The following is a 25,841-nucleotide window of genomic DNA, read 5'->3' as shown; positions in this document are numbered from 1 at the left end:
GCCCACCCGGGAAGGAAAACTCAGACAGCTGGGAGAAGACATCGGTGACTGCTGGAACGTAGCGGCGATCACAAGGTCAGTCAGTGCATTTTATGCAGACGTGTCACTGAGCCACAAACCGTAGAGCCGATACCAACGGATCGCTGATCCCAGGGCGGCCCGACACACTGTGCATGATTCACAAGCCAGCTCGCGGGCACACCGCAGACAATAGCCGCGGAGACGACTGGGTCGCACAGATATGCCGGATCTTATGGCTGGGGAAGTAATGGCACGGAGTTGAAGGGGACTGTGGTGTGCCACGCGGAGGACCAACAACACGAGAGCGAGCGGGTCGCAGAAGCAGAGGGCCCAAGGTTGGTGGATCTGCCATTTTGTTAGCGGAGGCGGCACAGAAGTATGCGAGTGGTGGAGGCAAGCGCAGGAACAAGGCCTGGTGACATATAGAGCACAACAACTTAAGACAAGCCATATCGCCAATCATCGACACGGTGTATTGCTGAGACAGTGGCCTAAATGCAGAGCTGTTACAGGGCCTGGGAGGTAGATGCGACCGGTCATGTAACAGCAGGTTGCGGCAGGCTGCGTGAGGCCCCTGAGCACTCCAGGACTACACCGAGCACTATTGGTAACGGAGAGTAGACACAGTCGGAAACGGCGGGACTGCAGAGAAGATTGTGGTATAGACAGGCTGCAAACTGTTAGAAATACCAACGCCATATACTAAGGGTGCCGCTGGAGAGACCGCAAGTCGCTCTGCCGCGAAGACAGTAAGTTAACATCCAAAAAGAGCTCTGATTGCAACAGTAAGAATGGGGAAACCAGATATGCGGCAGCCCCGGCTTAACTTTGATAAAAAAACAAGCAAATCGTCGGAGGGAGATACCGCCACACAAGACCATGCAGAGAAAGCGACTACAAGCCAAATACCCGATGAGGGCATTTGCACTTTGTTCAAGGAACTTAAAACTAGTTTACAGAGGATAGACTCCAAAATGGACATGCTAGTTGAGCGAATGGACAGAATAACACAGAGGCTGGACAAACAAGAGGGACGCCTGGATACACTGGAAACGAGAGTATCGGAGACTGAGGACAATCGGACGGAAATGAGCACTAAAATGCTGAAAATGGATGAAGTGTTAAATGTCATAAAACAGAAGAATGAGGATTTGGAAGCCAGATCACGGAAGAATATAAGAATTACAGGAGTTCCAGAATCAACGGACATTCAAAATATGGAGAAATATATAGAAAATATGATGGAGTTATTTGGGCCTGACCTTTCTAAAATGTTTCTAATTGAGTGAGCACATCCCACTCTAGGCCGCAGACCATCACCGGGGGCCATGGCACGACCAATATTGGCGCGGGTGTTAAATTACAGAGATCGGGACACTATCTTAAGGCTGGCCAGGGAAAAAGGTTCCCTCCAATATCAAGGAAACCACATTTAAATGTATCCTGATTTCACATTGCAAGTGCAAGCTGCTCGCAGGGAATTTATACCGGCAAAAAAAATACTTCATCAACTTGGAACCAAATATGCACTAATTTACCCTGCCAAGCTCAAAATCCAAGGACACGGTTGCCCCACTTTCTTCACGGACGCAAAAGCGGCATTGACCTATGCGAAACAGATGGCAAAGGATCAAAAACAACGGAAGACAACAGACGAGCAAGCAGAGAACAATCTGAGTGACCATGACTGAACCGACAGAGACTTGGCGTGTTGGAACTGCAAATAAGTGACATGTTAAGTAACGTTGTACACATGATCGATAAGTGTCTGCTACAGTGTTTTTGGCAATATCTCTTAACAGGTTGGGTGCCGATAACACAGAAGCTGTCAACTGTCCAGTTAATCAAACGGAGGTACAAAGAGACATATGGGACTATGGGCCAAGGTCACATGTTGAGTGCTCGGCCACCCTGCCGAACGTGCGGGGGTGTTTGCCGGTGGCCGCACGTGCCCCCATGGGATGAATCCCGTATGTTTCAAAATGTGGGGCGTTTGGTTGGAGTTAAGGGGGTATTTGAAGGGGAGCACACAACCTGATTGGGGAGTTGGTGTGGGAGGGAGGTAGGGGGAAATATTTTGTTATGAGGAACCGCCAGAACCTGTACAAATACTTGGTTACCGGGAGAAGACGTCACACACCACAGTCCATATATCTACACGAGCAGTGGGAGATGGTGGTACATCCAGACGTCCTATTAAACGGGAGATGTTACTCCGTAACAAAAGATATGGCTGACCGCTCTTTATATACATATGTCGCATAGCAATGCCATGAATACACTGACATGCCTTACCTGGAACGTGAGAGGGCTCAATGATCGAAGAAAGAGTAGATTGATTCACGCCTCACTAGACACGCGGTAGACATATGTCTACTACAGGAAACACATCTGACAAACGCGTCAGCCGGCATGCTCAAAAATAACATGGGGGGGGGGGGATATTTGACTCCAGTTATTCAAATTATTTCCGAGGGGTAGCTGCGGTACTAATACGGAAAGGCCTCCAGTGGAAGACACACCACACAATAAGAGATAGGGATGGGAGATACCGCCTGAAACAAGGAGAACTATACAACAGTCCAATGGTAATAGTAAATACATATGGCCCAAATTCAGACAGTCCCACATTTTTTCAACAGATCTGGCGCGAGCTACAGGCGATGGGGAATGCGTCAATTTTATGGGGCGGGGATTTCAATGTGGTAATTTCAACAGTGGCAGACAGACAGGGAATACCCCGGGAGCATCACCCGAAATAAGCAGCGGTGTTGAAAGATGTCATAGAGGACCTCCAGCTCGTAGACTCCTGGAGAGTATTACACCCCAATGACTGGGAAGGCACCTGCGTAACCCACCATCGGAACACGTGGTTGAGGCTAGATTACAGGCTTACATCAAAAGATTTGCACGCCTGGGTAGCAGAAGCAACCCACCATCCGCGTACCTTCTCCGATCATGCACCCGTACAACTAAAGCTACACATCCCCAAACCATACATCCAACCGTTTAGCTGGAAATTTCCATCAAGTGCCCTTCTAGATCAGGTGTTCCATGATGAGTTGAGAACTAAGATAATAGACTATTTTACATTCCATGAAGGCACGGTTGATTCACCGGGAACACTCCGGGAAGCCTTTAAGGTGGTAACAAGAGGAGAATGCATAGCACTGAAGGCAGGAGTACTCAAAGACATACGTAATGCCATCAAACGATTGGAGGGAGAAATCAGAGCTCTAGAACAACAACATTATATCAACCCCTCCCCTACCACGATAGTACAGATCCGAACCAAACTGACAGAATGTCAAGAAGAAGCAGATAGGAAACCAAATATATGCACAGGCACGTAAATACGGGGAGGGCGAGCGGCCAGGGAAAACACTAGCAGGTCTGCTCCGAGTACCAAGAGGCTCGACATACATAACCGAACTTCGAACCGAAAGGGGTGCACCCGCTCGAACGCCCTTAGATATACTATGCACTATGACACAATTTTATCAACGGTTATACACCTCACAAACGAATCCACCACAGTCTGAAATAATTGACTACCTTGATACGTTCGCGTGGTTTAACAGATGGCACTGTGAATTTATGGAACTACCATTCACTGTGGAAGACATCAGGCAAGTAATAAATGGCATGCCAGCAGATAAGGCCCTAGGTGCTGACGGATTGACCGTGGCATTCTACAAAGAATATGCAGACATATTAGCGCCTCAACTACTGCAGGTATACCTGGAAGCATAGGAAACAGTTTTTTTTTTTGCCACAAACACTGCGAGAGGCTACCATAATAACTCTACTTAAACCAGATAAAGACCCGACACAACCAGAATCGTACCTCCCATTGTCATTAATAAATCTAGATGTCAAGATTTATGCCAAATTATTAGCAAATAGGCTCCCCTTGATCGCACTCCCTGACCAATCTGGCTTTATACCAGGCCGCTCGACGGCGCACAATCTCAGAACAATATTTGGTCTGCTACATTATTTGGCTGCACAGGCTCAAGCAGCGGCGGCGCTATTAGATGCCACTAAGGTATTTGATTCTTTAGAGTGGAAGTTTTTTTTTCATGTTATTAACCTGTATTTGACTTAGTCCACTTTTTATTAAACAAATTCAATTACTCTACACAACACCGACGGCGAGAGTCAGGGTGAACGGTCAAATTTCAGAACCGATTACGATAACGAGAGGGACACGACAAGGCTGCCCTTTATCGCCGCTTCTTTTTGCGATAGCCACCGAAACAATGGCAGCCAGGCTCCGCCAGCATCATACACAGCGCAGTATAGGGTTCACATCCAGGGGTTTACATATATCACGGTACGCAGACGATATGACCATTTATTTAGTGAATCCTAAAGATAATTTTGCTCCAGTGATGAGAGAATTGATTCGCTATGGCGGGCTAACGGGAATTCAGATAAATTGGGCCAAGTCAACTATGCTACCACTCACGGACACCACTGCCCAGTTTGACACAGAATTTCCAATACAATGGGCCACGGGTACGATCAGATACTTGGGGATATGGATAAGCAGAAGTATGCAGAAACTATGGTTGGCTAATTATGGAAGAGTAATAGACTGGCAAGAAAGCAAAATACAGAGATGGAAACAACTGCCATTATCCCTGATAGGACGCATGGTATTACTCCCTAAACTACTATATTTATTTATAAACATACCAATGCCCTTAAATGCACATTTTTTAAAGAGACTCCGTACTAATATATTGGAATTAATATGGGCCGGTAAACCACCTCGGGTCTCCTGGAAATTATTAACTCTACCATTTGCACAAGGGAGGTCTGAGAGTGCCCGATTTTGAGCTATATGCGTATTGCGCACAGGCACAATTTCTGCCCTACTGGCAACACCCCACACCATATCAACCTCATGTGGCAATAGAAATTGATGGGGTGGCCACCCTCCCATTGATCAAGGCACTCTATCAGCAATACAAGCGACCTAATCTAGAAATTGACACTTGAAACAATGGGATGGGACTCGCAAAGAGGTCACGCCAAAAGGTTTTCTTTGCGCCATCCATGCCAATAGGCGGCAACCCACTTATCGCACCACTACTAGACAATGCTGCCATAAAAGAGCGCCATCTCGCGAGTTAACGAAAGGGAGCCATTTGTTTCCAAATGGCACGTTTCTAACAATACAACAGATTTGCAAATCGGAAACACTTACAGCATTAGATATGCTGTTGTATTACCAGATAAGAACGGCATGCAAAGCTAGATATGAAGCATTCCCCCTAATACCCCCCACATTACTAGCGCTGGAAAATGTTTTATCCACATCTCCCTGCAAACTAATAATGCACCTCTACAGCATCACCCAAAGGGAATCCCCGATTACCATAGCCCAATCGAAAACAGACTGGGAGACAGACGCAGGTATCATTATTACAGACAAACCATGGACGTTCTGTTGTGCCCAGCTTGAACACCTCTCACCAAATTATCGTCTGAGGCTGATTCATGTTAATTATCTACACAGATTGTACCACTCACCAACTCAGTTATTCCACATGGGATTACACCCAGACACACGCTGCTGGAGGTGTGGATCCCAAAGAGCCACATTAATTCACCTAGCTTGGGAATGCAGACCGATAGCACAGTTTTGGCTAGCAGTATTTCGTCACATTGGCCAAATAACTAGCAATCCTCTGGTCTGTACACCGTTGATAGCATTATTGGGATATGTGCTAGAGGTACCAAAGGGTCAGAGAAAACTCACGGCAATCCTGTTACTCTTAGCAAAAAGGCAGGTGGTAATGCATTGGAAAAAACAGACCCAACTATAGCAGAATGGGTGGGAGCAGCTGCATACTGCAAAGATCAACTGTCAAATTATTGGGAGCTAATGCCAAGTAGATCCAGGCCGAAAGACATATGGGGCCCCTTTGTGACCTGGTTGGGAACAGGTGGGGCGGATGTTTGGAATGATTAAGGCATGAATAGAAGCCAAAATAATGGGAAGATGGATGTGTATTCGGATATGGAGTCGGTCACACTGGATGGATGGAACACCGTTCAACAAGGCGTAAAGCACAGTACTCTGGACATTATATCAGCAGATTAGGTAAGGCAATGGAACTATTCAAAGAGTAGTAAAGTAATGAACAAGTGAATGTCACAATGACACAAAAGGGTGACGGCGTGTTTTTTGTTTTAAAGTTCAGTTGTTCTATGTGTATTATGGGTACAGACATATGGATCGTACAAATGTGAGATCGTCATTACTTGATATTAACACTGGTGTGAATGTGTTAAAACTCAATAAAAAGAAATAAAAATAAAAAAACCTTTTATCACAGTGTCAGGTAATTGGCCCTAAGAGTTAATCACAGCTGGGCCTAAGCCTATTGGCAGCCCTTAAAAAGCTAAGAACATGCAGAACAGAATCTCTAGAAAGCAGTTGTAAAAAACATAAAAGATGGTCAAACCTGACTAAAGCTATTTTTTTTTTTTTTAAAAGGAGTGATGAGACTTTCTAGGGACCTCATAAAAATTACAGAACAATAAAAAAGGGCATCATATCCTGTGAAGACATTCTGTCGCAGCCACAGGCTGGGTGGCACTGCCCTCTATAAACTCCACGAGGATGGGCCAGGAAAACATTTGAAAAAGATCCAGTTGAAATCCAGTCATGGATACTTTGAAACAATACAAGATAAGGTTCAATTGATGGGCCAGTTTTTAATAAGAGCTACCTACGTACACTAGACTTCCTCAACTCCACTTCTTCTCTAGCCCACGTCTGCTTCTTAAAAATGTTCTCCATCTGAAAGGGACCATTAGTTATAGATTCCTTACTTTAGAATTACCCCCAGGCATCAGGCTGGATCCGAAGAACTTTTCTGTAGCAGTATTCCTCCGTGTCGGTTGGTGGACTTGGTCGACTCTGCATCTGTCGTCACGATGTCTAGTTAGACGCCGCTCCTGTGAGCTGACGTCAGTTCTTTCTTTTTCCGTGCCAGCCTGTGCAGATCCATAGAGAGCTTGTCCCTTAGTCATTTTTTTTACTTAACTTTTTTCAACTTTTGGAGACTTCTTTTTTGAGTCTTCGCCTCCTGGTAGCATGAGCGATGTCCCATCGTCAGACCGGCTTCAAGCCTTGTGACTCCTGTCACAAATTGATGTCTGTCACGGATCCGCACCTCGTGTGCCTCTGGTGCCTGGAGTGCTACCACTACCCAAAGTCGTTCTCCTACTGCCAGGCCATGAATCTAATTCTTAGCAGGAGCGGTCCCAAATGCTCTTGGAGCCCCGGAAGTCCGCTCTGCGTCGTTCCAGTACCCAGTTGAGAGGAAGGTCTCGGGACCAGTCAAGAGGAAGGTCTTGGGAGCCGGTCGTGGAGCCACCACCACTCGTCATCGAAGTCTTCGCACTCTTCTGGTAATTCGAAGCACAAGAAGAAGGTGAAGAAGCATCGTCTCTCTTCACCTTCTCCCCGTCCGTCGGCTCTCCAGCTCTGTCTTCGGAGCCTGCTTCTAGGATGGCTATGAGCTTCCCTCCCTTTCCCGGAGCAGGAGCGTCCCCTGCCCAGCTTCAAGCTTTTTACAAAATGCTCCGTAGCATCCTTGGGCAGTCCGACTCTGCTGGCGTGCCTTTGGGCCCCGCGGACTCAGCTGGGGGCCCTGGGCCTTCGATGCTGGTGGTTCCGGTGCCAGAGTGGCCTGAGGATCCAGGCCTCGATTCGGATCGGTGCCGGTCGTCCTCACAGTACCTTCCCCGGAGCTGATTCCAGTGACTTCGCCCCCTATGTAGGTTGTGCCCCCAACTGGCGTCGATCCACATCCTCACCCCTGACTTGGACACGGCGCCAGACCGACGTCACTCGATGTTGGCACCAGCGTCAGAGGGTACTATTGTACCACTCTTCATCCCTGGTGTTCCCTCCCACCCTGAGTGGCAGCCAGAGGAGGGTGAGGAGGACTGGGAGTGGTCTCTAGACCCTTTAGCTGACCAGCTTGAAGAGCTGGACTGGCGAAAGGAGCTGGGTGATGCCAGTGTTTTGGATACCGCCCCAGACCTTGGCATGCTCTACACCCCCCTCACACGTGGCTACAGAGGAGGGAGCTTCGTACACAGTGGAGCTTCCTACGGTGGCAGTCTGGACTAAATGCCTGATAGAGGTACTTTAACCGTCAGCGGCCTCTTCGGAGCCCCTGCTGCCTTTTTAATAAAGCAGTCACAGACGTCCTTCTGGGCACTTGGTCCAAGCCCAGCACCCGGCGACCCACTTTTCCGCTCCCAACACTCGACCCCCGAGAGCTTGGTGGTCCAATCCTCATCCTTGAAGGGTGCATTCCCTACTGCTCCCCCAGTTAGGGAATCCAAGACGCTGGACCACCTTGAAGAAGTTGGTGCTGCGGTCGGGGAACACTGCATGCTTTTTGGGCTGTTATACCCATACGGTGTGGGATATGATTGCGCAAGTGCTGCCACAGTAAGTGCCCGGAGGAGTCCTGGGCCGTTCTCACCTATGCAGTGGCAGAGGGTCGGGACGCAGCTAAGTTCACCATTCGGTGTGGGCTGGATGCCTCCGACTCTCTGGGCAGAATGGTTTCCACATCAGTAGCCTTGAGGCACTATGCCTGGTTGAGGGTGTCTGGTTTCTCTGGGTATGTCCAATCCACTCTTCTGGACATTCCTTTTGATGGCCATCGCCTGATCGGAGACAAAGGGGACTTGAGCACTTCAAGGGCTACTGCCAGATCCTTGGGCCTTGCGGCAACCTCTTGCCCCAATCAGTCCACCTTACCCGCTTTTGTAGCTACCACATTCCACCCCATCTGGCCACAGGGCCGTGCAAGCTACCCAGCCTTTGCATGGCTGTGGACATGGGACCAAGCGACACAGGTCTGGGGACCAGTGGGCAGGCCAGTCCACCCATGCCCCCTCTGCAGCAGCCTCTAAACCCTCCTAGTCCAAACCTTCCAGGGCCACTAGAGACCAGTGGGTGTCAGGATTCGCCATCACCTTCCCCACTGGCACAGGTGGGTTTTGCAGATAGTCCATAGGGGCTACTCCCTCCCCTTCGAGTCTACCCCTACGTCCATGCCACCAGCACTCCATTGCATGTCAGAGGATCACTTGGCCCTTCTCTGCCCGGAAGTTGCAGTTCTCTTGGCCTAGGGAGCTATCGAAAGGATCCCTGTGCCAGAAGTAGGCCGTGGTAGTTACTCCCTCTACTTTCTGTTACCCACAAAGGACAAAGGCCTGCGCCCTATCTCAGACCTCAGGGCCCTCAACGCTTCCTCCGGAAGGAGTTCAAAATGCTCACGTTGGCTCAGGTCCTGTTTGCCCCCGATCCTGGATACTGGATGGTAGCGTTGGACTTGCAGGATGCCTATTTCCACATCCTCATCCTGCCAGCCCACAGGCGTTTCCTACGGTTCACAGTAGGCTACAAGCATTTTCAGTTTACCATGCTCCCTTTTGGCCTTACCAGTGCCCCTCAGGTGTTCACGAAAGTGATGGCGGTGGTCGCAGCTCATCTGTGCAGAGCAGGGGTTCTATTCTTCTCCTATCTCGACGACTGGCTGTTGAAGGCGAGCTAGCCCCAAACTGTCGTCTCCTACCTCCAGTCTACGGCTGACCTCCTGCACTCACTGGGGTTCACTATCAACGTGCCGAAGTCGCACCTGATTCACTCTCAGAAGCTCCTTTTCATCAGAGCAGTTCTGGATGCAGCGCAGTTTCGGGCTTATCCTCCCGAGCAGCGAGTCTGGAATGTTCGGGCTATGGTACCAATTTTTTAGAGTCTATCTCTGATTCGGTAAGAATGACCTTAAGGCTGCTGGGCCTCATGCTAGTGGTTCCTGCCAGGTGACATGTGTGGACTCTGCAGTGGGACCTGAAGTTCCAGCGGGCGCAGCATCAGGGGAATCTTTCCTGTCATCCAGATCTCTGAGGATCCTCCGATCAGACTGCCTCTTCGGGAGGATCTTCTGTCGCAGCAGCAGGGGACAGTCCTCCACCGGAGCCTGTCCAGTCTACCTCCTTGCGTGGAGATTTGAGCGGCGACAGTTGACATTTTGACCTTCCTCCCGAAGTCTGTAATGTCATCTTGGCAGCCAGGCATTCCCCCACTAAAACGGTATACGCCTGTAGATGGAATACATTTGTTGCATGGTGCACAGTTAAGGCTGTGGATCCCATTTCTGCACCTCCTTCAGAGGTTCTCTTCATTATATCTTTGGCCTAGCAGGACTCTGCTCTTGGCACTCTTAACGCGGCTACCTTTCAGCCATGACTGCCTTTCTGCGCCTTCCTGATTAGCCTTCTCTTTTCAAGTCTCCTATTGTAAATAGATTCCTTAAGGGCATTACTCATCTCTTTCCCCTTTCATAATGCCTCAGTGGAACTTTAATCTTGTCCTTACTTTCCATATGTGTGCTCCTTTCGAGCCACTACATAATTGTCCTCTTTGTTTTCTTACCTTGAAGACCGCTTTCCTGCTTGCCATCACATCTGCTTGCAGGGTAAGTGAGCTTCAGGCTCTTTCCTCCAAGCCTCCTTTTGTTGCAGTTCATCAGGACAAAGTGGTCCTTCGAACTAGGCCCTCATTTCTGGCCAAAGTAGTTACCTCTTTCCACATAGGTCATACCATCACATTGCCCACCTTCTTCCTGCCTCCGCACCATTCCAAAGAGGAGGAGAGACTCCACCGCCTGGATCCAAAATATATGCTGTCCTTCTACCTTGACTGCACTAAAGATTTCCGGGTGGACAACCAACTTTGTGGGGGTATAGCGGCGCCAAGAAAGGTCAGGCCGCGCACAAATGTACCTTCTCTCGGTGGGTTGTCCTATGCATCAAAATCTGCTATTTGGCAAAAAAGGAACCTCCAGTAGGACTGCACGCCCACTCTACCAGGGCGAAGGCAGCCTCTACTGCTTTGGAACATAGATTGACATCTGCCAGGCAGCCACGTGGGCATCCTTGCACAGTGCACCAAACATTATTGCCTGGAGAGCCAAGGCCAGAGACAGCATTTTTTTGGCTGTTCTGTCGCCAGGACTTTCTGGTGTGAACTTAGTTCACAGACCCACCTCCAGGGTTGACATTGCTAGGGTATCTATTCTAAGGTAAGGAATCTTTAACTAATGGTCTCTTTCAGATGAACAAGGTACTTACCTTCGGTAACGATGTATCTGTAAGAGACATACATCAGTTGTAGATTCCTTACCACCCCACCTATCCTCCCTGTTCTGCGAACTGACTTCTATGAATAGGGACGCCCTTCCAGGGCCCTAGTTTTGTGCACCAGTGGTCAGTGTCTTGCATGGCCCTGCGCTTCTTGTGTGGAAAGTCATGTCAGAACTAACGTCCGCGTGCAGGGGCGGTGTCTATGTAGACACTGCAACGTCATCCCAGTGGCTGACACCACCTACTGACGCTCACTGGTACTGCTACAGAAGAATTCTCCGGATCCAGTGTGGCGCCTGGGGGCAATTCTAAGGTAAGGAATCTATAACTTATGTATGTCTATTACAGATACATTGTTTCTAAAGGTAAGTAAATTGTTCTATAAAAGTTAAAAAGAAAAGTGGCTAAGATGCACCCTTGGCGCATTTCTCAGGAGTGAGAACTCGGGGTCACTTTAAGGTAATGAACTAGGTGGAGGTCCCTTAACCCGTTGTGTGCTCATGACGAGCTCAGCTCGTCATGGGTCACAGTGGAGCTGTGCTCATGACAAGCTGAGCTCGTCATAACGTCCGCGGCCCGCCCATGCGTGATTAATTCCACGCCTGTGCGGGAGAATTAATGAGTGGGCGGGGTCGTGACGAGCTCAGCTCCACTGTGAGTCATGACGAGCACAGCGGCGCCGCGGCCAACTCCCCGCACCGCGGGGGTAATTACCCCCGCAGGGAAGGGGTTAAAAACAGGACAATATTTTTGTTTAGAACCAATAGAGAGCATCATCTGCCAGAGCTTGGATCTGTTAACGCGATCAATTGTGGAAGACCGATCCAAGAAAGCTTGGTAGACTGTACCGGAATGGGCAACAGTGTATTTATTCAAATCCATGTTTAAGTTTAGACACTGGTCCACCTTTGAGCAACCAGGATGAAAACCATATTTGACTTCTGACAGAATGATATTGTCTGCCCAATTCACTAACTTGTCTAATACCATACGACCCACCACCTTTACCAAAGAATCCAAAACAGATTGACCTATAGCAATGAGTGCTATCCTGGTCTCCCTTTTAGAAGACCGGGACAATGGTAGATAAAGCCCAAGTGGCAGAGCGTCCGATCTTCACCGCGGTGTTGATGGTTGAGGTGAGTACGGGTGCCCAGCAGTCCAAATTTGAAATGTAGTGATCTGGGCGAATCCCATCAGGGCCTGGGGCCTTGTTTTTAGGTAACCCTATGATACCTGCTCTTACTTCCTGTGCTGTGAATAGAACCTCGGATTTGCCCGCAGCGGTTTCCATCCCTGGAGATGCAATCAAGCTGAAACATGCCCTCATAGTGGCTTACCCACTCTTCCTCAGTAATATGGGCGTCCAGTAAATTGGCATTATCACCTGCCAAAAAGGGGCTGCTAATATTGCTCCAAAACTTGGAGCTATTGCCCAGTTTGCTAGCCTCTAACAACTCTTGAAAGAGGAGGCCTGATCAAACAGCATTGCGCTTTGCCAGTGCGGCCTTGTATTGACCACGATGCCTCTTGAGAGCAAGGGGGTCTCTTGGTGTAACACTCATAACCTCCTTCAATCTCCTGGAGGCACGGGAGCACTCTGACTCAAACCATCATGGGCCTGTATGAGGCGATCGCCTGCCCAGAGCCTGCAATAAGCAAGATAAAACTCCAGAAAATCTTCAGAAATCCTGCAAGGTATCGGATGGTCTTGCTACAGCATCTAACCAGGCGGTAAACTCTAACTAATCCTGGATAATCTGACCCCACTTGAGTCTCCTCCCCTCCTTCCACAACTATCAGGGACCGCCTTGCTCCGTCCTTGATTGGCTTTCTACTAGGGGCCATCCGGTCGAGAGACACACCAGGTTGTGATCTCTGTACACACTTTCCTTAATGGTGAAGTCCAAAATGTAAGAGAAAAAAAGTATGGAAAAAAAATAAAATCAATAAAGGACGCGCACCCGCCCCCGGTGAAGGTGGTGGCAACGTCTATCTTGGCTGGTGGTAGTTTGTTCATAGTATACATGAGGTCAAACTCATACAGAATACTGTTAAGTATGGATCCCTGAAAGGTGTGTTCCATGTGCGGGCCGGAATGGCTTTGCAAATCCCATTTCTTTGACCACCCCCCACCTTTGGTCCTCTCACGTGTACATTAAAATCTCCAGTGATAAAACATTAGAATACATCTGCTTGCTCTGGAGCGTATTTCTCAGGAAAGAGCCCAACAGTGTAATATTACATGCTTATAATGGGCCAGCTACCACATTATAAAAATTTAGAAGCAATAGCTTACTCAATCCACTAAATAACACCTGCAAGGTCAAGAGTTATGGCGCAACACGACGGAACTGACTTGGACTGTTGGAGAGACAAAGCTAACCAGACCCCCCCCCCTTGGCTCTTCCTGTGATGCAGGTAGTGGCTGACATGAAGGTTTTATAATCTTCCAGATGAGATCTATTTTCCGTGGCCCATATCTCCTGGAGACAGATCACATTGAACCCTCATAGGAGCGGCACCAGTTCAGGGTCATCAAACTTTTTTGACAGCCCTGCTATGTTCAAGAAATAAAATTACAACCCTTGGGATCTGGATGACCTGGACCCGATGGCTCACCCATGCAGTGTGTTAAAGGGGCGTCCAGCTTGAGCGGAACTACACTCAGTCAATCACAACATTCTAATGAGCTCAGAGGTACAAACCTATTAGGTGTAACTAAGCCTGAGATTACCTCCTGCTGGTTTCTAACCCACCTCTATATACCACCCATGGATTCTTCCAGATGAAAACAGTGGGTGATCGAGGGTCTATAAAAGTAACCCAGTGGGAGAGCCACAATGGCTGAATAACTGCCCGTAGGGTTACGATGGGAGGCCATGCTAAGGATGCAATTTACCACATGGCGGATATTAAAGTTGATGATAACGCAGTCCCCATCCCAGTTTTTCTTCACTCTACCCACCAATTATGATATGACTTTCCACCCACGACACTGAAGCAATGTTGGAGTTTGATCAACTGAAGAATAAAATTGTCCACTGGTTAAAGTCTTCCTTTGCACCTGGAACAAGACGAGGGACATTAGCTAAAACCACTATGAATGGACTTGACTCTGGTGGCAAGTGTAAAGTGCAAGGATGTTGGGCAGAGTTACTGGATGCCCCTGAGTGGGTCCCACCTAACCTTCCGTCTGTCATCCTGTTGGTACAGCCTGCAACATGCCCTGGATACTGGTGCTGCATGGGTTGTGAAGAGGCCCCATCATTAGGAGTAGTTGCCAATGACAATGTCACATTCTGTGTTAAGACCGATGTGGAGGAACATACTGGAGGCACTGAGTGGCATGTACGCTTGGTTGTACCCTAGGTCACGGGCTTAGTTGAAATCTTTAAGCCTGGCACCTGCGTGTTATGTCTAATGCTCGAGGGCAGAACTGTTGGGGATGGGAGGCAGGTAGGCAATGCTGTGGAGGCACCTTGCAGTAGAGAGGCCAACTCATTAAGATTATTCTCTATTACTGATAACCGGTATAGAATAGGGTCTAATTTAAGATCCAGGGCTGATAACATGGACACCATAAAGGCATCAAGCACAATCAAGACATCCGGGCTGGTTACAACTGAGTGCTCTGAGAGCCTAGGGTGTGTGCCAATGGTCTTCCGGTGCTTAGCGTTACTCACAATCGGGGGACACTTTCTCTTTGCTCTTATTCCAGAGCCCACACCAGAGGTAGATAACCGATAAACAAGAAGGCACTGTCTACTCTGGCTCTTTACCAGCTCTTAGCATCAAGCAGACAACTATAATGAAGCAAGCGGATGCCCATAGCCCAGGGAACAGGAACTTGGGGATTGTGAAAGAACACCGAGCCCAACTTGCTCAAGAGAGCGAGTAAGTGGGCACTGCTGCCTGCCCTGGAATGCTTAGCCAGTGTCCCGGGTCCAGAGTCCTCCAATAGTGATCCCATGAAGATCCAAGTGCAGACTTTCCCAGAAAATCAAGAAGGGCTCCATCTCCTCAATTTCCAATTATGCGGTGGTGGTGGCCAGCCCGTAACCTAGTTGCTGTGGTCAGAAAACCAAGAGGGGGGTGCAGCCCATCCTCGACCCGGGTGTGGCCCACGTGTGACAACAAGCACTTTTACGTTCACGACATGGGAAACTGGCCCCTCCTTCTTAGGCCACAACACTTCCAGGACATCGAGTCCCCAACACTCCTCAGGGGCAGCCGAGAGGCAGACAAAACAGCAACTTGCCGGTATGGGTGTCCACATTTGTCAACAGGGGAGCCCACTAATTTACATTGCATTTGATATGGTCAATGGGGAAGCCATCAGACCCTAGTGCTTTTCTCCTGCACATTCCTGAATTACTCTATCAATTTCTTTGCTAGAAATTGACTGCGAGTGGGACATCCTCATACAATAACTGTGGACCAATAGGATTGCTATCTGTGTAGATGTCAAAGTGTGCCACTCACTCCTCCCCACTTATGTGGCAACTAACCATAGGGCCACCCTGGTCTAGGGAATGCATGCTAGACACAGCTTTCCAGAATATCTGGCTATCTTGTGTTTCGGCGTTGTTGGCTAGTAAGGACCACTGCTGGGTAATGACTTAATTCCTTCTCTTACTTGTGACTACTTTATAGCTCGTCCGTTGAGCGGTCACAAGTATACGTCGCAGGACTCTGTATTTAAGGCTCTTCATCAAAGTCAATTAGCCAGTGAGCATTCATGGTCAAACCAACGGGGGCACTGGGGACCGATTTCACAGGTGATAGAAGGCAGAGTCTAATTTTATTACAATAGGCCGTAAAGGAGGGGACGGTCATTTCACTATAGTTATTCTCTGATAAACAGCCCATAACCAACTGTAAATTCTCAGCTATCACCTTAATGAGAAACTTGGGGGGGGGGGGGCAGCTTCCAGTGCAGCCTTAGGATGTCTGTAGTTGGTAATAAATTGCTAGGACTGGCACTTCCGAGTAAGTCTCACTATATGGTGCAGCCAAAGTTATCTCAATCGAGTTATGGTCCCTGAAGTTATGAGGGATAAAAATATATTCAATAATTGAGGAGCTGTTCCTTCCTCTAAAAGTAGGCAACCCCTATGTGCCATTCCCAACCCATCCAAAACATTATGTAAATCAAAGGAGGCAACAAATGACTGCAGCTGTTTTGCCGGCTCAACTGTTTTACTAATGACCATTAAACACCGCACCCCAAATCTTCGCCTGACCTCAGGCAGGGTAACCTAGCATTGAAATCCCCTCCCTAGGAAAAGGTGCAGCTACTGGCGATGTTGAGATTTACCTTCTACAGAAGTAGTAATGAATGAAAATGAACCGGGGCATTCAAAAGATCGTTATTATAAAAATTGATAAATAGTAAAGTCAAAGCCCCCTTATATGATACCACTTAAAAATCAATTCCAGGAGTTTTCACTACTGCTGCAGAGCGTCCAAATAAGAGATTAATCCAGATAGACAATCCACCTGAGGCACGACCAGAAACTGGATAGAACCGCTGGGAGGCTAAAGCAGCTATATCATTAAAAAATGATGGAATTAATTTCCCAGGTTTCCTGCAATAAAATGAAATCATATGATTTAACTAACTTTTGCCAGTTGAATAGATCTCTTGGAGCGGAGACCTGCAACATAGCAACTTCATTTTTAACTCCAAATTCTTGACAGGCAAAAGCAAAGAAGCAGGAGTTGGAAAAAAGCATTAAAGTTCCTGTGTGGGGATGTATGTCATTACATCGCATACTAATACCACGCGTGCCATTACAACGCGGGTATTACTACGCGATGTCAATGAAAACGACATGCCACTACAATGCAAATTTTTACCACGAGTATGCCTTTACCAAACATGCCATTACAACGCAAAGGCATGAGTGGTAAAGCTATACTCGTGGTGAAAGTTTGCAAGGTAAGTGACTACCCTACCCCTACCCAACCCTCCCCCGCCCCCCAATCCTCTCCCTACAATAACACTACACTACCCTGCATGAGCCCACGACACTACACTAAAACACTACACTACAACACTACCCTAAACCACTACACTTCTAAAATGCTACAACTGTGTCCTAAACCCTAAAACACTACCCTAAACCCTAAAACACTACACAAACACTACTACCCTCGACCCTAAAACACTACACTACCCTAACCCCTAAAACACTACACAACACAAACACTACTACACTAAACCCTAAAACACTACACTACACAAACTCTACAACACTACCCTAAATCACTACACTACCCAAACACTACTACACTTCCCTAAACCATAAAACACTACACTACCCTAACCCCTAAAATACTACACTACTCAAACACTACCCTAAACCCTAAAACACTACACTACATAAACACTACTACACTACCCTTAACCCTAATAAACTACACTAAACAAACACTACAAAACTACACTACAAAAAACACACTAAAACGTTATTAAAAAAAAAAAAAACATTACAACACGACTTTTACACTACCCTAAACCCTACAAAAGTAACCCCCACCCCAAGCGCAAACCCCCTTACCTCTCCAGCATCGCCGTCTCTGCTACCCATTCCTGCTTCCTCCTTCCTGCTTGGTGCACGTCGTTGTGAGGAAACAGCCTCAGTTTCCTCACAACGACTTGGATAGCCGCCGCCATTACACATTACATCGCATGCGTTGTAAAAGCGCATGCGCTGTATGGTATGCGTGGTTTTTACCACGCTTTGTAACATTGCATGCGTTGTACTGCATGCAATGTAATTGCAACGCATGGTAAAAACCGCGTTGTAATGGCTGTTCCCCCTGTGTGGGGAACCTATTCAAATTATTTTCTGGACTGTACATTTCGTTACTGATGATGGTGCTATCATGCTCAGTGTGGGCTGTGGGTAGTATCATCACTGCTGTGGCTTCAGGGACCACTTTCAAAGTTCTTTGAATTGCAATACAACTGACTAATGCCGCTGGCTGCCCCTTTCCACTCCCCTTGGGGACTGTCAGCCAATCCACCTCATTACAGTCCGATAATACTGCCAACACTATTCTCACCTATCAGACCCCACCCAGACTGGGGGTGATGGCCATGAGCAGTCTGATGAAATGCTTGTTTATCTGGTTTGTAGAAGAACCCCAGGGGTAGTGTAACGATCTTTGGGCTATGTGCTGTCACTGGAATATAAGCATTTAGTAGTTTTCTCACACTTTCAGGGTGCCTAAAATTGACTACAATACAGTCCCCTGCTATATTTTTCCTGGACGGGCTAATCCAACCTACCCTACGAACCATAATGATTTTGCTGCTCTCTGCAGGATTGAAGTTCATATGCATGCCAAGCTGATGTGTAACCTTGTTTCATAGCTAGGCCCAGGTCTCTGTCTGGTTTTATTGCAAGGGGGACACCCCTGCAATTATCAAAAAAAGAAGAGCACTCGGTGGCGTAGGCGGGGGGGGGGGTGGGTTAAGGAGGGTTAAAATTATAGAGCTTGGAATTGTATCCGTGTCCACTATCTCTCCTCTGCGTTTCAGCTTGTTTTCTTGGACCAAGTGCTCCGGATAACTTATCTTTAATGGTGCTTCCCATACCATGTGAGATACCCAGAAGATCTCTTCTTCCGCAATTTCTAGTCCTCTGTGTTTCTAGGACAGGGTCAGGGGGAGAGTGGAGAGATGATGTTTCCAGAGCCTGGGGGAGCAACCCTGTCAAGAAATGGATAGCCACTGGTGCGCGCCGGTGACTTGCTACTGGGTACTGGTCCAGATAGCAGTTATTGTAGCACAGAATTTCAGTCTAGTGGTTAATTAGGACTCAATTGACTCAAGGTGCTTTTTAATTGGCTGTCATTGCACCTCCAGAGTGCTGGCAAAACTCTTTTGGATTTCCTCAATGTTAATTGTGCCTGTGGTCAAAAAGCTTGAAATCCCCCCTCCCCACCGCTGCTCCCACCCACCCCTTGCCCGTGTTTCGTCTGTCTTAGATTTCACCTGTGGAGCACATGCACTGGGCTTTTTGCGTATAGTTGCAGGTTCAGCAGGGGAGATAGGACTACTCAACCTTAGGGTGGGTTGAGGGGGTCAAAGTTAGTTCAGAGTTTATTGTAGTGGCTCTGGTTCCCTGCTGGGCTCCTAAACAATGGAGAGACATTGCCCAATGTCAGTTTCCTCCACATGGCTACTAATTACATTGGACGCAGCAGCCTCAAGCCCATTTATTAAGCCTCCAACACTGCTTATCTGACCCAGGGATAGCCTCCATTTTGTTAGGGTGATTTCATTCATAAACACCGCACCTTCCAGCATGGTGTCGCTGCTGGTTGGTTTGTGTGAAACTTTCTGTGGGGGGCCAGGGCATTCAACAAACCTGCACTTTCCCATATTCAGTGAAATACAAATGGGCCAACAAAAAGTATCTCACCTCTATATCCTTGGTTCAGATGTTAATCTTAAGGGAGTGGCCCAGCCTAGCCTTGTCTGGATGTGGATGCTCGCATTCAGGCCTGCCCATAGCCCGGGCACGCCCATGGCCCGGGCACACCCATGCACGTCCTGTGCTGCAGAGTAGGAGGCAGCGCTTTCAGCGTGGTCTGACTCTTCCCTCTTCACACAGCTGGGGCAAGACAGCAGGACCCTGGGACAGCAAATCCCACTGAGGTCAGGATACAAGGTTAGCCCCAACAAGCAGCAGAGCATCCCGCACTGTGGAGTAGGAGGCAGCGCTTTAAGCATGGTCCTGACTCCTCCCTCTTCACAAAGGTGGGACGAGACGGCAGGACGCTGAGAGAGTGAGTCCCACCAGGGTCAAGATGCAATGTTTAGCTTCAACAAAAAGCAGCAGAGTATCCCTCACCCCTACCTTATTGTGGATTGCTCTGGCCGGCATTTTGTTTTCCTTTAATTTGTCATAGCAATACTGATCTGGCATGTTGACAAATCAAAATGTTCCTTTGCAAAAAAAGACACTGCAAAATCAAGCCACTTTTCTCTTTTTTTTGTCTTTAGTATTCAAGCACACATCAACATTTAAATTTAGCCTTTGTAGTGGGTGCGCCAACAACAAATACAAACATCATTTGGTTTCTCTGCAGAAACTGCATTAAATGCAGCTATTTCTTGTCTAAACTTAGCATTACTAATATCGATGTTTTGATCCTCTACACTTGAACATACCAACTCCTCATTTTGGCCTGACTGTACTTCAGAACTCAAGAAATGATCTTTATATTGCTGAAAACATTTTCAACCTGTGATACTGTACCATACAGAAGTGCTTTGTTTATTTCTCCTAAACACAATGCAGGACTTTTTTACAAAGTAAAGTCTTTTAACTAAATTTCACATTTTTGAACGATGAACAGCCACCATTTGAAAATGATGTAAGGTGCTTGTGCACACTTTCTTCGATAGACATGACAATGAGGGTGTCCTTGTAAATTAGTGTATTTCCTCACTTTGCATGGATCTAATGCAACTTTGCAATTTTGGTTACCGCTTCACACTTCTATCTGGAAATAGATGTCGAACATTTCTTGATTATATCAATTGATTCCTGGCAAATTTTACTAATACTACTGCTGTCCCATTTATACACGGGGCAAGACTACACCTTCCTTGTACCTCCGCATCTCTGACATGTCGGAAGATATCCAGGGACAGATCATAGCCCGGTTGAAATCAAGTTTGTTTGCTTAACAGTTGGATGAAGCAACTGATGTGTCAAAGGATGTCCATTTAATTGCTTATGGACGATACTGCTATGAAATGCTAATATTGAAAGATTTTTTTATTTTGCAAGCCAATCAAGGGGCGAGCAACAAGATCTGATTTATTTGCTATTATCAATAACTTCCTGAGCATCCATGGCTTAAAATGGGAAAACTGTGTTGGAATCTGCTCAGATGGTGCTCCTTCAATGTGTGGTGCTAGGGGTGGTCTAAAAGCTAATGTATTGAAAGTGGCTCCACATATTCTGTGGACCCACTGTATGATACACCAGGAAGCCCTTGCTGTTCAAAACATGGACAGCGAACTTGAGGATGTGCTGAATTCTGCTATAAAAATTGAAAATTTTATAAAGACCCATCCAACAAGAGCTTGTCTATTTGCAATTTTATGTGCAGAAAAGAGAGCTGAGCATGATGGCTTGCAGTTTCATACAAGAGTGTGGTGGTTATCCCGGGGGAAAGTGCTGACTTGCATCTTTGAATTAAGGAATTAAGTACTGCAGTTTCTTCTGTGTTTGGACCTCTGCAAAGCGGAACAACTATGCAATCCCCGCTGGCTTGTGCTTTTAGCATACCTTGCTGACATTTTTGAGAAATTAAATTCCCTGAATATGTCTCTGTAAGAAGCTGAAATCACTTCTTTTACCATGGATAAAAGAATAACTGCATTCAAGAAGAAGCTTGAATAATGGAGAAGACTAGTTGAAGATAGCCTGTTTGAGCCATTTCCATGTTTAGTAGATGCTCTTAAGGAGACTGAGTATGAACTTCCAAGTGTTGCTGAGATAATAAAAAAAACACCTGGCTTCTCTCAGAAAAGTATTTTCCTGAGTGCAACAATCACTTCAATGACTGGGGCTTTCAACCATTTCTGGCAGAGGTGGCAAGCCATCTCCTGATTCATATGCAGGATGAACTGATTGATCTCCAAAGTGATTGCACTCTGCAAATGCATTTCAGCAAAGTCTCACTGGGAGAGTTTTGGCTGAAAATGTCTGCGGAACATGCAGCTTTGAGAGAAACTGCTATCAAAACTCTTTTGCCTTTCAACTCGTCCTATTTATGTGAGATTGGGTTCTCGGCATCTGCGTTATTAAAGACTAAGCACCATTCAAGACTGGATGTGGAGCACAACCTGAGGATGGCAGTAGCAAAAGTCTCTGTGGCGAAAAACAGGCACACTCTTCACACTCTTCACATTAATGTTGGTGGTATTATTATCAATCTATGTCATATGTAAAACAAAGCATCCTAGTAAAAACAATTTGCACTCATTTTATCTTGGAAAATTGTGTTTTGAGATGTGCAATAAGCCTTTGTCATTTATCCACACCCACTCACAAACCTGCAGTTTACTAAACACTCTTATTGTGTTGAACATTATTTGCATGATATGCGGGTGGCAGTTGATTATGTAGGCTATCAGATCCTTGAAATTTCTGTCCGGTGGTGAGGGGGGTGGAGGATGGGGGGGGGGGGCATCTACAAAAATTCAGGTGAGGGGGCTCAACCTTTAAAAGTTTGAAGACCTCTGAACTACACTCTCAATATTTTGTTTTTGTTTCAGTGCTGGCCTCCTCTTTTACTGCTACATGTTTTGTACCAAATTCTGTATTACCCCGCTTCAAAGCATTCTTATTTGTATTTCTTTCAATTGTTTCTGCCTCCTTGTAACATTTGGAGTTTTTTTTATAACATTTTCCTCTTTCAATCTGACGTACTCTTCCATTGTGAGTTGATTGTAAACCTTGCTTTTTATCTGTAACTTTTTCCACAGTTTGCATTTTCCCAAATACTGGTTTAACCAGCTCCTTAGTTCTCTTACCAACAGCTCTTTTTTCCAGTACTCTCTCCACATCATGTGCTTTTTTACTCTCACTTTTGAGCTGATAGTACTCTTTCCCCTGTTTTTGTTCTCCTTTGTATCTTTCACGGCAGTATAAATCTCCCTCTTTAAACATAAATACCTGAAAGGCAAATATAGAATACATTTTAACTTTACATTGCATACCACTTGATTTACATACTATAAGCTACATAAGTTATATCAGTTTGTAATGGGCTGTCTTAGTATAGGTATATAAATATAAAAGTTGCTGTACGGGTGGGGTTACTGGGTGTGTTATTGGTTAAGTGGATATGTGGTTAAGTGGATATGTTTGTAAGTGTATCAGTGCCTCTGTGGGTGTGTCACTGGATGTATAAGTAGCTGTGTAGGTGTGTGACTGAGTTTCTCAGTGACTATGTGGCTGTCTAAATGAGTAATTAGGTAGGATCATGGATTGGTAACTGACTGTGTTAATGGGTGTTTGTAACTGTGTGCAAGTGGTTCTCTAAGTGGTGCATACATAACTACTGTGTGGGTATGTGAGTGGATGTGTAAGTGCCTCTATCACTGTCTAACTGGGTGTCTGAGTGGCTGTATAGCTTTCTAAATAGGTACATGGCTGTGTGGACGAGTGACTTGGTGTTTAACAAGGTGCATAACTGTGTGTGTAACTGACTTTGACTGCTGGGTACTTGATTGGCTGTATAAGTGGGTGTTATAGAGCCTGTATGGGTGTGTGAATGACTTTGTAGGCGGATGTATAGGTGAGTAAATGAGTGAGTGGATGGTTTTATGGATGTGTGACTCTGTGTATCACTTACTTGTTATATAAGTAGTGGGCACATAAGTGCTTTTGCAGGAGTGTAACTGGGTGTGTAACTACCTGCCAGACTGTGAGTGGGTGTAAATTATATACTATTAAATTAAATACTATATGCAAGAACCCACATCTAGTTTCAAACAGATTCATTCATACTGCTTTAATAAAATTACTATATTTTCAGTATAGCAAGTCCTCTTTCTCCTTTGCGGCTCACCATATTTTTAATTAGTCTTCTCATCTACCCTCCCTTCTATTTTGCTGTTTACGATAGTTTCTACAAGCTACAAATTTTCTTTCAGCTTATATTCACTCATAGTTTTTTTAATAGATTTTTTTTTATAGTACAACCTAATTAACATAGCTGTAAAACATCTGTACTGTTGCCCAACTTTTATGCCAGCATCTGATAAAATCTGTTTTCCAGTACACATCTCATGTCGGAAATCTCTCAATTCTCTTCCACTCTCAGTAAAAAAGTCCCAATGATGGCTACCCTTCCCACTGTGCTCTCACTCATACTCCTGTACTTTTATTTTTGGTATTCCACTCCTGAATAGTCACTGTTTTTTAAACCCTTTCCATGTTTCCTGTGAAGAAGTTTAAATTGGTAGATTTTGTGGTGGATCCACCGTGGTGCTGAGCGTGCCCGCCCCCACACCCCTGTAAATCAGCAATAGAGCTGTAGTTACACACAAAAGCCTTTAAAAGCATTCAATAATTTTCTTGCAATGCTTTTGCATTTACATTTTTGTTCTAAAATATTGCTAATTACAATGCATACACTCCCTACTGACCAATTTATGTACACCAGTCTGCTTTTTAGTTTCACACTGCAGTCTCTTTTGTTCTCTTCTCCCCCCCACTTCTTTAGCTCTGTTTCCATAGTAACCATGTTTCCAATAGCCTCTCCCTACCAGTAGATCAAAGGTTTACAAGACTTTCCCTCAACAGTATACTAGTTTCACATTAACTGCAGCAGGTGTGGTTTGACTGTTTGCAAGTCCAAGCATATCCCAAACATAACTTTTCTTTATTTATCAAATGCCAATCACAAAGTTAGTTACTTTCTTTCTTAACTCACTACCTAATTTTAGTGCCATGCACATATCCACCGTCCAATCAAAAATTGATATTTTACTTGCTATCCTCAATTTTAACTGCCTTACATCTTCAAAACTGCCTTTTCATATGTGCTACTGCTGCTTGTCTCCAAAATGGTCAGAGTCTGGATTGTAGGCCACAGTTTGAGTTTTGAGCCAGGAAGAGTGCTAGAAAAGTGGCATTGACAGGGACACATGTTTACCTTATTTAGACATTACTTGGGTTGGACAGAGAGGTTTAAGTGGCATCCATTACTGCCTTTGGTTGGAAGCATTGCAGATTGCCAACATCCAATTACTGGGGTAGGACTGGAAATCCTAATGAAGGGTACCTTTGGTAAATTAATGTCACTGTTCCCCACATACTGCCTTGGTGTTTTCCAACATTTGCCAAAGACAAAATTAGCAGCGGTAATACCAATTTTGTTTGCAGTTAGAGAAGTCCAGGAAACATGTCAATAAAGCTGTTTCTGCATTTCTCCGAGACCACAACATGGGCTCTATATACCATAACAACTAACACTTGACATGGATGAAATATGTCAAAAAGGTGGAGCTACACATCATAAAGACAAAGGCTCTTTCTTTTTTTTTTTAGAGCCAACCCTTTTCTCAAACACTGGTTGTTTTTGTTTTCAAATCCTTTTTTGTTCTTTTCCGAATTTCTCACTAGGATTTGTGGATCCGCCTCAGATCTCCAGACAAATAAGGAGTCTTACAGCTATATTACAGGTGGATCCGCAAATCCGTTACCAACCAAAAGCATGCATTCAATACAAAAAAATAACACATTTAATACAGTGGGTGTTTGAGTGGCTTTATGGTTATGTGATAGATTATATGAGTGTCTGGGTGTGTGAGTGCCTGTGTGGGTCTGTAAGTACTATTGTGGGTTAGTGAGTGGGTGTGTGTGTGGCTGTATGGGTGTGAGTCAGTGTTTGAGTAGCTGTCTGGGCACATGAGTGGCTGTGGGTCTGTGAGTGGGTGCATGAGTGATTTTGTGGGTTTGTGAGTGGCTGTGTGAGTGGCTGTCTTGGTCTGTGATTGCTTTTATGGATCTGACAGTGGGTGTGTGAGTAGCTGTATGGGTGTAAGAGTGGCGTTGTGGGTCTGTGAGTGGTGTGTTTGTGCCATT

The sequence above is a fragment of the Triturus cristatus genome, chromosome 1_2, assembly GCF_964204655.1.
Source record: "Triturus cristatus chromosome 1_2, aTriCri1.1, whole genome shotgun sequence".
NCBI classification, from domain to species: domain Eukaryota; kingdom Metazoa; phylum Chordata; class Amphibia; order Caudata; family Salamandridae; genus Triturus; species Triturus cristatus.
Note: the sequence above shows the minus strand (reverse complement) of the source record.